General features: G+C 35.3%; 1 protein-coding gene across 7 annotated transcripts in view; it reads left to right on the top strand.

Moving 5' to 3' along the window:
• The window catches only part of CCDC102B (coiled-coil domain containing 102B), a 149,465-nt gene continuing 138,618 nt past the window's right edge, over positions 5,764 to 16,610 (top strand). For 4 of the 7 annotated variants that reach the window (XM_021388193.1, XM_021388195.1, XM_021388198.1 and 1 more), the window contains exons 1-2: positions 15,435 to 15,671; positions 15,910 to 15,937. The gene's annotated coding sequence lies outside the window, so the exon portion shown is untranslated. Of the gene's footprint in view, positions 5,783 to 5,977; positions 6,037 to 9,344; positions 9,419 to 10,951; positions 11,024 to 15,434; positions 15,672 to 15,909; positions 15,938 to 16,610 lie in introns of those variants that run through there. The other 3 variants (XM_021388199.1, XM_021388197.1, XM_021388200.1) reach the window with 3 other exon arrangements.

Here is a 16,610-nt window from a genome sequence, read left to right as displayed (position 1 = left end):
GAAATACCAATGTTTCAAAAGAGCATATTCATTTTGCCAGGAGAATACCTCCAGAAGATATAGAAATTGTATAGACCATTCTATATAAATAAATATTATTGTTGCACATAACAAGTAGTGCACAAAAATGACACACAGCTGGACACCAGACTGAGGCTATTTTTCTCAGCCTGTGTAGAAAACAACCCTATTGCCAGATGCTTTGTTGAAGTTAGTTCTGTGATATCCCCTCTGGAATGGTGGCCAGCATCTTTGTAACCAACAGCTTAACTTATTCCTTAGCTTCCCAGCATCCCACTGATTTTCACAGAACTCTCTGTCCTCCTTCTGAGCTTTGAAGTTGAAAAAAATAATGTTTTTTTGCTGGCTGATGAATCAGTCTGTCAACATCTTGGGACTGTAAATTACAGCATACTTACTACAGTTTGCTTGAATTGGCAGAAACTACTTGTAGACATGTCAGCATCCTGTGATTATTAGCAGCAGCAGTATGAGATATCTGGTAAAAATATTTTTTAATGTTGCTCTTAGTCTGTTCCCATTCTTGTAGCATTTGGGAAGTTATTCTGCCTTTATTGTTTTGAAAACGTGTTATGGTAGTCAGTCAGATAATCTTGATTAAATTTCAAAACAAACAAACAACAACAACAAAAAAAACCAACACTCAGCATTTTCATTAAACTCTCTCAAATTTATTTGCTTGTTTTGGCACTCTCTTTTTCTACTATATCTAAGAATTGTGTTTCCACACTTTTTTTTTTTTTTAAAGATTCTAATCTAACAGAGACTAGGAGTCTGAATTCCATATCATCTATGTCACTTACTTCCTATGTAACATTCATTGTATGCATTTACTTCATCTGCAAAACCCATAAAATATATGAGGGCTGCTCCTATTTTATGATGTTGGCCCATGTCAGAGGTGGATGCTGGTGGTATGGCAGTAGACATTGAACCTTCCCTCCAATGTTCCGTTCCATTTTGTTACCCTGTGACAGATGGCAGCAGAGGGGCAGTCTGACAAAATTGCATCTGACCTGAGAGCGCATATGAAGCAAAGGTGTGGAATTGAATTCCTCCACATAGAAAAAATGGCACCCATTGACATTCACTGATGCTTGCTGAACTTTTATGGAGACCAAACAGTGGATGTAAGCATAGTGAGGTGATGGGTGGCACGTTTTAGCAGTGGTGACAGCAATGTGAAAGATAAGCCACATTCTGAACAGCCATGAACACTTTTACAAGCAGAGCATGCAGGCTCTTATCCATTGCTGGTGAAAATGCATAGCTGATGGTGGTGAATATGTTGAAAAGTGGTGTTTTGTAGCTGAGGACTTATTCTATCAAATAATGTTATTGTACTCTTTGTATCTGTTGCAGTTTCCATGGACATAAATAGGAGGCATTACTGCCAGTATTACCTACATGTAATTATCATAAGGATGTTGTGAGCTCTAATATTTGTAAAGCTGTATGGGAACTGCTGAGTCATGGCCTGAACCACTGATTGAGCACCTGGAGGAAAGACCCAGTCAGCCCTGGGAGCACAGGTGAAGGCAATTCACCTGTGCAAGCAGAAGGGGTGGAGCCTGGCTCTTAGGCCTCATTTAAGGGCTGACTGCCCCCTGAGGAAGGATCTCTGCCTGGAGATCACTCCTTGGTGGGAGCCTTTCCCTGCGAACCTGAAATCTTCTGTTCCGGGCGAGCGGTGTATTTTCCTTCCACCTTTTTGTAATGCTATTTCCATTGCATTAGTCCTTCTGATCGCTATAGGAGCACACACTATATTATTTTATTCAAAAGTCTCACGAGAGAAAATGTGTATTATTTTCCACATTACCTCAGAATAATGTGGACATCTAATAAACTAAGCATATAATTAAAAACTTCACTTCAGGAAGGTTTACTTTGCCTTGAATTAAATAAGCTAATACTATGGAAGTTTCACAGACATTGCCTGTACTGTACAAATACCAATAGGAAAAAAGGATTAAGGTGTTGAACTTCAGATACTGTTAAAAGGGAACATGTGAGAAGTTGACACATTGCATGAAGTAATTTTTTTTGTGTTACTCCTTTATCTGAGATACTAATTTTCACTTTATATCATTGCTTATAAAATACAGTTTAGCATAATTTTTATATTTGTCTTTTTTTATAAAGTCTTTATAAAAATGTTGTAACATTAAGCATCGTGATACATTATGAATGAATTTAAAATATCCACAAACATCAAGGAAAGTGTGAGAGGAAGGCTCCCGGGGTCTGGAGTAGGAATTAAAAGACAGAACTTAATATCCTGCTCTACCAGAGACTTTCCTTCTGAGAAGTCACAGCCAATGTGTTTTAATGTCATAGTTCCAAGGATGGAAAATAATGTGCTAACATAAATCTGCAAGAATTTAGATATTCTGAGAAACTTATGTTTCCAGAGATGTGCAGGAGTTTCTTAGCCAGATTTAATCAGAATTGTTTCTGTCATTCCTTGCTGATTTATGTATACTTTTATTAACTGCTTACGTTGAGAACATTGGTGCCAGTAATTGCAAATTAGTTTCTGTAGATTCTCTAGCAGTGTTGTTAGATGAATATGCAATTTCTAAAAACTTCAGTTTTCTACAGTTATTATGCATTAGTCTGCTTTACTTTAATGGAATACCCATTGTATAAATACAAATAACTCAGTATGAATTTTCAGCAAAATGCTTTATTACTGAAAATACACATCAGCAACAGAACTGTTGGTTCAAAAGCATTCTTTTCAATTAAATTTTTATTCATGAAAAGAAAAAGAGGGGGTGTTAAATTCTAAAAAATTGGACCTGTTTTGAAGAGAATAAAATAGATTTACTTTTTCAGTCCCTAATTTTGACATTTGAGATGATTACATAAGGACATAAAGTGTTCACATTTCATTCTTTCAAAATGTTTCCTCTATATTTTTTTTTACACTTGATTATTAGATTTTTCTGGGTAATCAATATATTTTATTCTAAATTCTCACAAGTTTGCACTAGCTTTGCTATGGACGCAGCAACCTTTTAAGAAATGGTACATGCTCCTCTTCCCTTACTTCAGACAGCATTCACCATGAGCGGAGATGCTGTAGCAAGGTGAGCAATACTGAGGAGTAGGAAGAGGTTATTTGTTGGATGATATGTGATGATCAGCTAGGAGCAGCAAGCTCCTGGATTGAGAGAGAGAATCTGAGTCCCCTGGACTCCATCAGTCAGCTGGGGAAGAGCCAAACTCCTCCAAAGCAAGGGAAGGCTGTAACGTTTTTAAGTCAGCCCTTTTTCCTTTGAGTCCCAGGGCTGTTAACTGTTGCTGCTTCAACAGTTACACTCCATCTGTTTTCACTTTCCTTATCAATCCTCATTTTCACTCACTCACTTTCTCACATCTTAACAAGTATTTTCCCAGCAAGCTAGAGCCAAGGTCAGCCGGAGGGGCTATGACTCTCTCAGATGGCCAAACCCTACCACAGGAACATACGGTGATGAATGAGAAGCTACCAAAAGGGAAGTACTGGTAGAGAAGCCGAGAAAGCAGTGGAACAGAGACCTGCAGTTAGATATGGGAAAGATGGGCAGAAGATCACACTGTGAATGGTTTAAGATGTTAAACATAATTGTATGAATAGGATCTAATCCAAGTATAACTTTGAATTTCATTTCCCTGTATGGAGGTACAATGTGGCAAAACGATGAAGAATGACTGTCAAATATATGAAAGATATTGTTGGTATCAAATCAGCAAGATTTTAAGATATCAAAGACAATTATTTCTTTTTGAATTCATATATTGAATTAATTTCACTTCAAAAGCACATTTGTGTTTTATATTGATTCTTTTAAAATATTCAGTATTGACTGAAGGGGAAAGAAAAGACATAATTTAGACGACGCTCTGAGGCACTGCAAGCCATTCCCATTGCTTCCTTCCTTTCTTGCCTAGGCCTAGGCCACCACACCAGACCCAGGGCCATCAGCCCCTGCCCCAGGGAGGCCGCAGTAGGGCTAGGCTCCAACCCCCGCTCCACACGCTTGCTGGGCCCAGCCATGGTCTCTGCCCAGCCTTAGCCTGGGGGCTTCTCTGATGCACCACCCATCTGCCCTCCTCCTGGCTGGGTTGGTAGGAGCTGGCCTGGCTAATTTATTTCTCATTCGATTTTTCATATTATTTTGACAGTACAACAGATGTATGTGATCATACAGCAGTGTTGAGTTTGGATACTATAGTCTGACTCACAGCGCAAAAAGAACATTATGTTCCACCAAACAGTGCTTGTTACTGATTATTCAGTCTTGCAAACATCATTATGGATAAGTAATTTATTAAGTTATTTCACCGTTTATCTATATTTCTTTGTTACCCCTCATTTGATACAAGTTATTTTTAAGCACACATGCCTTTAGCATCCATCCTTTCAACTTCATTAGTCAGCTCCAATCCGAATAATCTACTGGGAAGGACCTTAAATAAATCACAAAAGTTTTGATATAGGAATTGATTTAATCTTCTACCACATAGAGTTGCATGGAGTAGAGCTGACAAAGAATATTTTTCTAAATGTCTAGAAAAATACTAGAAAAATTACCTAAGTACCTAGAAAAATCACGCCTAGAATGTACCACATAAATGTGTAAAAAAATACCAGAGCACATATGCTTATAAACATCAAGTGGGCAGGAGTTAAGTGCATGGGACCAAGCTCTTTTCAGCAGTGGCCAGTGACAGAAGAAGAGGCAATGGACACTAACTGGAACATAGGAAGTTGCATATGAGCACAAGAAAAAATTCTATACAAAGAGGATGATAGAGCACTGGAACAAGCTGCCCAGAGAGGCTGTGGAGTCTCCTTCTCTGGAGATATTCGCAACTTACCTGAACACTTTTGTGTGCAACCTACTGTACAGTACCTGCTTTAGAAGGGAGCTTGGACTAGTTCAGGCATGTCCAACCCACTACCTGTAGGCCACATACAGCTCAGCTCAGCCCAGTCCATTCTGCAGCTACCCCCTGCCCAGCACTATCATGGCAGCAGCTATGCCCTACTGAGCAGCCCAATCCAGCCCTAGGTGCACACCTATCACTCACAACCAAACACTGGTGTGCACTGGGCAATGTCTGGGCTGAAACCAGGACAAAGGGAGGATGCAGCACAGTGCTAACTCAGGTTATGGCAAATAATGTTATGTACTTTGACACACTGGCTAAACACAGTCTTGTGAACAGCAAAAACTATGCAGCTATTGTTTTGGTTTGATAAAGGAATTTTGTGAACATGTATCAAGATTTCTGAAGAAGTCTTTTTGGGGTATATTTACAACTCCATTTTCAGTTGACATAAATAAGTTACTTGTGAATTTTAAAAAAAGAACATGTAGAGTTACAATCAGACATTCAACACAGCCTCAACAACTTAATCAAGGACCCAGAAAGATAGAAAACACCCTCAGCAAGTTTACTGATGATGCAAACCTGAGGGGAAAAACAAAACAAAACAAAACAAAACAAAACAAAACAAAACAAAAATAACATCTTCCCTTCCCCCAATATTGTACATGCAAAAAAAAAAAAAAATTCCAATGTGCATGAGGGAGTGGGTTTTTTTCAGCCCACTATTTATATGGTAGGTTATCAGTTGGCCTCAGCTGTTGAGCCAGGTGCACTCCGTTTGAGAAAGATTTGTTGTTATCAATCAGCCTTAATTAGAGGCACCTTTATAAGCAGTGTTGCTCAGTGTTTTTCTGATTGGTGTTGGAAAAAATCCTGTGTAAGGGTTCTTAGGGGGCAGATGATGAGTTGCAGAAACATCTTATTACAGGATTTTTCTTTTTGCTATGTTTTGTTTTTTTTTTGTTTAATAGTTTTGTAAAAGGAGTGGGAATAGGTTTTCAGAGGTTATTTCAAACCAGTGATTGAAGAGGAAGTATAATTTTATGTTTTTTTTTTTTTTTTTTTTTTTAAGGACTTCACTGTTTTTGTTTTCTTCTGAAGTTGTTTTCAGTTGAGGGATGAAGCAAGCAGGTAATAACAAAGCTAAGTATTTTTCCAAATGACTTTTGCAAGTTGTTCCTGTTCATGGTTATGCATAAATTGTTTTAAAGTTTCTGGGAAGCATGAGATGTATGTGCTCTATTCAGGTGTATTTCTATGACTGAATTTATTCTTTGAATCTGTGTTCTATTTTTATTTTTTTATATTTCAAACAATTCTTCTGACACCTTTTTCCTATCTGCAGTTTCATTTTGTAGGCAAATACTAGAATTCTTTTTTCTCGTTCCAAACTAGAATAAAGATGTAATGTTCATTGATCCAACAATATTGATAAACAATACTGTAGTGCTGTTGAGGGGGGAAAAAAAAACACAACAAAACAATGAAGCAACACCTCGTTGAAACAGTCTTTTACCAGTTTTATGAAGAACCTAGTAGATGAAGTAAGAATTGATATGTTATCTCAGTTTGCTGCTGCAAAACTGCAATTCTCCTCATCCTGTTCCATATCTATACCAGCAAGGGCTGTGAAAGCCACTCTATGTAGAGCTGTGTCCTGCAGCTTGCTTTTATTAAGCAATTACAGTGTATTCTCACTATTTGTTCCTCAGTTAAATTTCATATTCCCTCTAAATGTTATCTATTTTTGTTATTATAGCTAATTGTCCTAATCTTGAAAGAATACTTTTACATCATATGTTTTTTATTTTTTCCTCCATTCTCTTTTTCCCTGTTCAAGCAGTGTGCACTGATTTTTTTGATCACTTCATATAGTGTAGATCACTTCCTATACAAAGGTGCATCATCATTAATGTGTTCCAGTTATCTTTACATTATTTCTCACACAGCAAAACAGAAGTTCAGTTTTAATTTACGGCATCTGTAAAACAGCTGTGGAATGTTATGCACAGCCTTAATCATCCCTATAACCAAGAGAATCACCATTTTCTCTAGCCATCATGTAAGGCATATCTCAATAAATAAAAAAAATTTACTTTCTGTATTAGTTGTGTATTGCCATTTTCCTCGAAGTCAAAAGAGGTCCTGACACCTCTGTGGTTTTGAATAAGCAAGGGATTTTTGTCTTGTCTCTCAAATTCTATATTCTAAAATTCTGTCATAAACCTTTATAGAGTTCTTTTACTTGCAAAACTTTTCCTCTTAAAAAAATAATGTAAACTCATAAATAAGGTTGTTTTGATTTTCCACCATGTAGTCAGTCTGCTTAGTCAGAAAGTACTGTACAGCTGTATGGCTGCAGCACTGATTAAAGCAAAAAAAAAAGACTTCATAAGCAGAATAAACAGTTTGAGAATAGAAACACAGAACTAAGTACCAATATTTACTTTATAAGTTGCATATATATCCCGATAAACACTCTCGTTTCCTGTGTAATCTCAAACAATCCTGTAGTCTATAGTGATAATACTACACAATGTTTAGATTGCCAATGCTAAAATCATCAGTAATATAAAAATATATTTCTGAATATACATATTATGTATGTAATTCTGAAGTCTTAAACTATTTAATCTTATTAACTGTTTACATACAAGATAAATGTTAAGATACATAAGTTTTTTTAATTCTTAAACATAATGTTTTTTAGTCTGGAGAAGAGGAGGCTCAGGGGAGACCATATCACTCTCTACAATGACCTGAAGGAGGTTGTGGAGTAGTGGGGGTCAGCTTCTTCTCTCTTGTAACAGGTGGTAGGACTAGAGGGAATGGCCTCAAGTTATGCCAGGGGAGATACAGATTGGACATTAGGAAAAACTTCTACAGAAGAATGGTCATGCACTGGAATGGGCTGCCATAGGAGGTGGTGGAGTCACCAACCCTGGAGGTGTTCAAGAAACGTTTAGATCTTGTACTGAGGGACACGGTTTCATGGGAAATATTGGTAATGGGTGCATGGTTGGACTGAATGATTTTGGAGGTTTTCTCCAACCTTAGTGATTCTATGAAAACAAGTTCTACGTCAGTGCAAACAGTAGGAAACTTCCATATGGTTAAATGGCAAGACATCAATACATATTCATGTATTAACTGTTCATTTTATATCAAGTGAAAAATTAGCTTTGCTTTACTTCATTTTACTAGTGGAAGCCGTTGCAGTAAGTCATAGAATTTACAGAGATGTGAAAAGAACAGAAGGGAGGGATTGTTTGTAAGCATTACTTCTGCATTTTTTCTGATATTGCATACTCTATGTCAATAAAATGAAGATTCCTTGGCCTTCATTTAAATAAGTATTTGAAAATCAGAATGCAATACATATAATTTCCATTAGTATTTTCATTTAGTTTTCAATGTTAAAATTGTGCAGCATATGACATTTTGATATGCTGTAGGCAGATTCCTTAAAAGCAGATGTTTTTGCCTACAGTAGAATACATTTTTACACAGAATTGAGGAACCAAAACATAAAATATGCCTGTAGTGGTCCATCTATGCTTATTTTAGCTTTACTCCCCAACATACATTTTCAAATTCTGTAGTTTGACTGCAACTGTGAGTTGCACAAACCATCTCTGGTCTGTGTAAACTGGACATAAAGTTTCATATATACTGCTTGAAAGTTAAGAAGTAGGGAAGTGTGATTTAACCCTAGCAAATGGCTTTCTGGGAGCAGAATGGAAGTATACTGTAGTAAGAGTGATCCTCACTGAAATCAATAACCATTAGGAACTGGAAAAGATTCCAGGACACAGTACACAACTTTGATTACAGGGTACTGGCCATATCCATTTGTCAAGGCCTGAATGCTTTGCTGAATTAGGCTTCAACTTAACAGTAATGTTAATCTGAAAGATATCTTATTAGATAAGGAGCATAATCAAGAATTCATTTGAAATTAAGAATGACTCTGATATATCAAATGTTTTTTCAAAAGATTAATAAAATTTTCTTCACTCATTTTTTGTGACAAATACTTTCTGATTTTTATTCTTGTTTGCAATCCTTTCAGCCATTAAACATGCAACAGTGCAGTTTTGAGATTTCTCTCCGTTCATTGGTTAATGTCTTGTACTTTCTTCTTTGAAAAGTAGAGAGTATTCAGGAGATTAGTTATCATTGAAGTTAGATTTAAAAATTATTTCATGAGGAGTGTTATTGAATTATTTTTTCCTACAGTATAAGTTGATGCCTAGAGTACTAATTTATCCAAGAAATGAGCGCTATTCTGAAAGTAATGTCTCCTATTTTATGATGATGGCCCACTATGTTAGAGGAGGGTGTTGATGATATGGCAGTAGAGAGGTGGTCTGACAAAATGGCATCTGACATAGAAGTGTGTATGAAGCAAAGATGTATCACTGAATCTCTCTGTGCAGAAAAAATGGTGCCCACTGACCTTCACTGAAGCTTGCTGAACACTGATTGAGACCAAATGGTGGATGTGAGCACAGTAAGATGGTGGATTTTGTTTCTTATTTATGTTTCTCTTATTGCTGGTGGAAATGTACAGTGAATAGTGGTGAATGTTGGAAAAAATAGTGTTTTGTAGTTGAGAATTTGCTCTGTTATGTGGTGTTATTGTGCTCTTTGTATCTGTTGTTGTTTCCATGGAAATAGATAGGAGGCATTACTTTCAAATCAACCTACATATACACAGCCTGGGCAAGCCAAAAGGTTGGACACTCATGGACTATACATTTTCATTAATTTGACTGATGTCTTCCTTGTATATTTATGTATTCTCCCTTTATTTGTACACACAACCTTCAAGAATGGTAATCGTAAACTAAATCGTGGTTTTTTTCTGCTTTAGGTAGAGAGTTTAGCCACAAGTTATGTAATAGAACACTGCACTTGTTAGTTTTTGAAAAATGACATTGTTAAAACTGCACATAATTTAAACTAACAGGTTGCCTTGTTCAGAACAACCTCAAGGGATTAAAATCCTCCACAGAGGGGGAAAATTAATCCCACTAAATAGATATTATGTGCATAAGGAAAAAAGGAAAAATAAATGAGCTATCTGTATTTTATCTGTTATTCTAGTTATGGGACTGTTAGCAATTAGTCACTGGAGTTCAGATTTGCCAACAGATATACTTAGTCAAAGGAAAATTTGTGGAATTTTTACTGTTTACCTTCTTCAGCAGTAACTTACTGCTATCTGAAAAAAGCTAGTACTGAAAATTTAACTGAAAGTGGCATTTTTTACGGAAAATGTTATATTCTCTGTTCTGAGAGCAGAATTGTGGCTGCTTTTCCAGATGTCACATGAACACTTTCTTGGTCTGTTTATTGTTTTATTTGTGAAGTCAAACTAAATTTCTTTTTCACTGGATAATATAATCCCTTCACAATTCTATCTGCATTTTATTTCATCTAGTTTGCATTAAAAAGATAGACACTTGCATAGTTTAGACATTTAATCAGGAAAGCATTCCTGTGGTCACAATCTTTTCATTATGGTCAATAGTTGTTACAATAGGTTATATAATACATAAAAATACTAAGCATGTTGTCATGATTTTATGACTTTTGATTAGTATTCCACATCATAGCATCATATAGTGTACCGGAAGTTAAAGAGTTAATGCTGCAGTTCCATGGATTGTCGATATTTCTGGTCTCTCAGTCACCAAAAGAGACTGAATGAACTACAACTCCCATAAGACTTCATTTTTTCCTTTTCCATTTTCTTTTTGGAGGGAAAGATAAAACTGACTGGGAGTCTTGAGAGTGCCTCTTTCTGTTCTCTGTGCTCCTTGGCCATCTTGCCTACAGCATTAGAGTAAGGACTTAAGTTTCGGAAACTCTCTCTCATTTTATTTGGTTTATTAGCTTCAATTCCAATCATATCGTATTATACTGTATTATCTTACATTTCTCTGTTATATTTAGTAAACTAAGTTTTTTCTCTTAGCTCGTTGCCTGTTTTCCTTGTCTTGGCCCATCTCCTTAAGTTTTCTCTTCACCGCTTTCCCAGGGCATGGGTCCCTGGGTCCCTTTGCCCCCTTGGTCATGGAATCAGGCTGAGCCAGGCCAAACCTCGACACAGGTAAAATGTTTTTTTTAACTTAAACTTCCTTTATTTGGCTTTCACTCTTTTCATTACTTTCTTAGAGCATGGAGAGAGAGGAGAAAAAGAAAGTAGTTGAGCCCAAAGGTGCTTTTTTAACATTGCGTAATTCATTCATGTCAACATTTTTTCATGACTATTTTATTTAGAACATTTTGAGCTTGTGTTGGAAGCTTATAGTTGATTAATTCTTGGCTAATGCAGTCATCTGTAAGGATGCTAACCTTAGCCAAACTCTGACAGGTGAAAGCAGATAACCTTTTTAGGTACTAGGCAAGCATTATTTTTCAATCTGTTTGTAAACAAGATAGACAGCTGAGCTCTTAAGGCCCCTAAAAGATTTAGGGCTTATTACCGGGATAGACTAGTGGTAGTCCCACCCATCATAAAGAAAAAAAGAAAAAACCCAACTAAACAGCAATAATCTAAAACTGCTGAAGTTACTAAATTAGTTTATTGGTGGTTTCAGTTTCTAATTCTGATATTAGAATTTGCTTGCATATTTTTTTCTCATTGCAAAACTGTATTTTTGAAGCATATTTTTAATTCACAACATCATTGTTTTCAGCAATTGTTAAAGCTCAATTGCCATAGATAAATTATGGAAAAAGCCTAGTGGGTGGAGAAACGAACTTCTTTAGGCTTAGAAAGTGAAGTGATGTCTCTCTCAACTCTAGCAATGACTTTCCTTAAGCAAGGAGTGGAGATTTAGCATAGAAAGGAAGTGGAGAAGTTTTGCCAAAGAATATCTTTGAGTGGATGCTTGCACAGTAAGTACAAATATATATATCTTAGGATACAAATGAAAATGCTTCTATAAGTGTGAAGGGAACCTTACTTGAGATGTTTACATTTGTAAATTTTTTTTAGCTTCCCCCAACACACTTCTCTAATGCTGTTCTCACTTCAATTAAACTTTCCCAGAAACTTGAATGAAGGATTGTCATTAATATTTTAGATTTTTGAAAATGACTGGTATAGCTGCTCACATTTGGTGTTAGTTGCAGTAACTAGAAGTTCATATGTAATAGCTTTTATTCTGCTCCTTTCTTACTTTACTGTCTTTTTTCATTTTGTTCTGAAGAAATTTGTGCCATCAACTTGAGTCAAGTTAAACAGTACAGAATGTATGTATATCTTTGGCTTATCTGCAATAGGGTCCTGGATGTTGGGAAAGTGCATCTTTTTATTTTTGCCAGGCATTCCTGTACTTAAGCATGACAAAATGCTACTAAGAATAGAAAAAGATTAAGCAAAGTAATTTACTGATAGGATACTATGAAGCAGTGCAAGATTGTGCTGAGCAGTTTGCTGCTGAAAAACATGAAGTTAAAATGTAAAATCAAGTGTTGAGAGAGTATTTTTGTTGTATCTTCAGTTTTTTTCTATGCTTTTGAAAATGACAAAAGCACATGCTAAGCCCAGAATGCAGGTAGTAAGAAATGTCTTTTTTCTTTTCTGTAAAAATATCATAAAACTAACGTAGCCAAAGCTCTACTCTCATTAACATGAAAAATATTAGTCAGCATTGGACTCTGTGTACCCATTCATATCTGCAGTCATTTTTTTCCCATTGAATATAATCATGCAAAGTAAAACTCAATAGTAGCGATATTACTAACTTCCGTGGAGTTGAATGTAGGTTTCAGGCTAACCCCTAGCAGTCACTTCAGTATGTGTTAACTTTTTGGGCAATCAGATGCTGTTAGAATGGCTCAATTTACCAAGGGGCTTCTCATTACTGAAGCATTGTGTAGAAGAAAGCTAGTGATTTTGTTACTTATTTAGAATTATCTTAGATGCAAGAGACTTGCAATGATCTTATGCCCATTGCAAAACTGAGGGTTTTATCAGTTCAGACTGTTGCTGGCAGTTAAACTTTGAAATGTTGATAAAGATGGCTTTGAGACTACATGTGTAGAACCAAATAAATTGGACAAAGTACTTTTAATGAGAGAGCATTTTAAAACTGTAATAAAGGTTGTTGTCTTTAGACTAGTGTCAATCCCTTCTTCGTAACCAATTATTGGGTATGGAATGCTGTAATACTTGCTGGTTATTTGTAATGGTTGAGCACATCCACATATGCTGTTCCCTCTACCATAATTGAAAAGTGATTTTTCACTACAATTTAATTCAAGACATTTGCCTGACACTCTGCCCAGACCAAGTTATTTTTTTATGCTTCTCCATAATCTTGGGAGTAGTTTGCATATCGCTTCATGGTACTGTCTCATTCTGTACATGATAGTCTTAGGTGATTAATAATGTTTGCTTTAAAGCTGTGGTGAGTTTTTGCAACAATGTTAGGTTGAAAAAAACCCAAACAATAGAGCAAAAGCTTGCAAGTAGAGGAGAATTTCCTGTGGTTCTAATTAGGCTGCTAACTTAGAAAATACTTGTTAACTAAAATTCATTATTGAATTATCCAAAAGTATATTTTTGATAATATTTAAAGGCAATGAATAGACATGAATAAAGAATACTACCGTAAGACAAAATGATTGTATTGCTGTAGTTATTGTGTATTAAAAATGGGAAAAATAGTGCACTGATCACTTCCAAAAAAAAAAAAATCAAACCACAAACAAACAAAGCAAAACAAGCCAACCAAACAAAAAAACCACACTGTGATCTGGGTTTTTCTTTTGATTTAATCTTGAGTAAGGACAACTGACTTAAAGTCATGACAAGAGCATGGCACAAGGTCTTAAGTATATTCATATTTTTATGGCCTCTTTAATTGCTATAAGCCTATAAGTACTACTAAGACACTTTCACCATCTGCGTGCAGCCAGTGTTCATCTTGGTTTTGGACTACAAGAAAAAATCAGAAACACATACTTGTGTTTCTGCTGATTTAAAGACATAATTATGAGAGTTCCTTTTCTGAAATGGATAGAGATGAAATCCAGACAATCTGAGACCTAAATGAAAATACTCTTTTTATTAGTTACATAGAGCTTTCAATACTGCCAATTTTTGTAACTTAAAATGTAGAAGGCACAAATTGTTCCCATTAGTGAGAATGGTAATGCCAGAGTGATACTGTTATGTTTTATATCCCCTTATAAAAAAAATAATAATAATTTAAACTCAGTAATCTTATTTACAGTGTTTGATTTTTTTCTGTGGCAGTTACTGCTGCTATTTGACTATTGAGTATATACAGTAATGCTATTCTAGTGAAAGAACTATTTTATAGGTAATTTATGAGGTTTCATGTACTGTTGGGGGGGTGGAAATGGAAATAATTTATATTTGAGAACTGGATAGGTGAGGTTATTAGAGAATATTCTAGTGGGATATGAGCTATGTGGTTGCAGGAAGAGCCATGGAAGATGTATAAAGTAACTATTGTCTTATTATTACTTAATTGTTATTTCTTTAATTTAATACAAGTTTTTGTATTATTTTCATAGAGATGTCTAGTTTTTCCCACTTTTTATTTTTTCACTGAGTGCCACTTGTCTCCAGTCAGTGCAGTAGAGGTTTTGCATCACAGAAGTCACATAATGCCTGTTGATAGAAGTGGGAGGATATGTATTTCAATTCTTCAGAGTAAATCTACTATCAGAGAATTCTCTTAAGTGAAGAGTCTTGAGGCTATAGATACTACTCTTTATGAAAAGACTGCTTTATTGTTATTAACAGATGCTGAACTATTAATAGGGAAGTAGAGTTATGTTCCTTAAAGCTATATGTAAGGAACTTTGGCTTCTCAGTGTGAAATCCTGACAAAGGAGTTGTCAGTATTCTGTATATGATGAGATTTTTATAACTGAAAATATTTAGGTGTTCAAAGCTATGGCAAATCATATAAGCTGTGTGAAATGATATCAGTTTTATACCTCTAGGACCTGCCACATAGTTTCCCTGTAGTATGAGTCTCAGAATACCAGTGGTATCATGCATTGTTACATGTCAACTGCAAAAAATGTTGTGCTTATTTGAAGAAACATTTCTTACCTTCTATTTTAATACTACAACCCTAAATTTTGATGAGAATTGTTTCATTTTTTCAGAAATGAGCTTTTATTTTTATCAACTTTTCCTTGATGTGTTCTTTAACTCTGCTAATCTAAAATAGAAATTTGCATAATGTCTGGTTAATTACATAGTTAATTATCAAAATGCATGTATTGGCTATATGATAGTCATCCAGAGGGAAACACCATCAGGTATTTAAAACTCAGGAGATCTGTATAGGAGTGAGGAGTAGCATAAGAATCCATATGGTATGATTAAGTCTTGTGCATGTGCTTAATTACTGGCATTAGAACAATTAGTTTTAGCTTGTGCATAATATTTAGAAGGCTGGGGTCATAGTCTTCGGATATAAGGAATAAAAATTGAAGAAAGCAGTATTTAGCAAGGGACAACATATCATAATGTTTTGTTGGATAAATGGCTTGTTCATAAAAGAAAAATATTTTGATTTTAGTTTTGATAAAACCTGGCCAATAGGAGTCATTTTCAAGTTAGCGTGGAGTGGCCTTAAGGTTGTAAATAATACTGTTGGCCAAGTCCCAATACTGTGCAGATGAGAAAAGGATGCAGGAAATTCTGTTGTTTATACATGTCTCTATAACTCTGAGAAGCAAGAGGAGGCTAGAAAATCCAGAGGGTAAGGGCTCTTAAGATTGTGGACTTCCTAATTCTTATATTTCTCTTTTGGGTTTCTATCGTGTTGATAGAGGAGACGAAAACAATCTGAAATACTGAGTAAAAAGCATTGCAAATCAGAAAACAGTATTTGAAAAGTAGCTAAATTAGATTTAGCTTTCTCTTCTTTCCTTTTACTAACACCAAGTAATATTAATACTGACAATCTGTTAAACATAGCTTTTTGCTTTTTTCCCCAGATATAGGATCCTTAATTACCATAACAAGGTATGTCTTTAAATTTTCAAGTGGCAGTTTACTTGATGTTTTTCTTATTTTTAATTTAGCAGTTAGTGCAAATATGGAGAGTACAAAAGTATTATACTTCTTCCATATGGAAAATCTATTTTAAATCACTCTGGAATATATCTGGAATAGAGTAAACTGGTAAATCTTCAGTAGTTTTTAATCATTGATGTTATAAAAGTTAGTGTAATGAGAACTATTTACATCTATTTGTATTGCATTTTACTGTAAGGAATGGGTGTTCTCAGTTTTTCTCTTTTTCTAATGAATATAATCCTCATTTCTGTCAGAAAATATCAGATAGCATAAGAAAGAAGGGTGGGAAATAAGTGGTCTCAGCTGTATAACATAATAATTCAATGAAGTATGATTTTTTGATCCTAAAATTTGCTGATGCTGGAAAAAGATATCTAGTTTGTCATTATTTGAAAGGCTGCATCCCAGATGATGTGAGAATATATGGACCATCCATCACCACTGAGAACCAAGAGCCAAATTTCGAAAGTAATTCTTAGTTAAATGAATGTATATAGCAGACAGGATTAACAGGCTTCCTACTGAATATACAGTTAACTGTATTTTGTCTGTCTTACTTTGCACATATTTTTAAAACTGTTGTGTAAAGCAGACTCTAGAATAAATAATCTTACTGCTA

Source organism: Numida meleagris, chromosome 2, assembly GCF_002078875.1.
Source record: "Numida meleagris isolate 19003 breed g44 Domestic line chromosome 2, NumMel1.0, whole genome shotgun sequence".
In the NCBI taxonomy this organism is placed as follows: domain Eukaryota; kingdom Metazoa; phylum Chordata; class Aves; order Galliformes; family Numididae; genus Numida; species Numida meleagris.
Note: the sequence above shows the minus strand (reverse complement) of the source record. Positions and strands in the feature narration are given on the sequence as shown.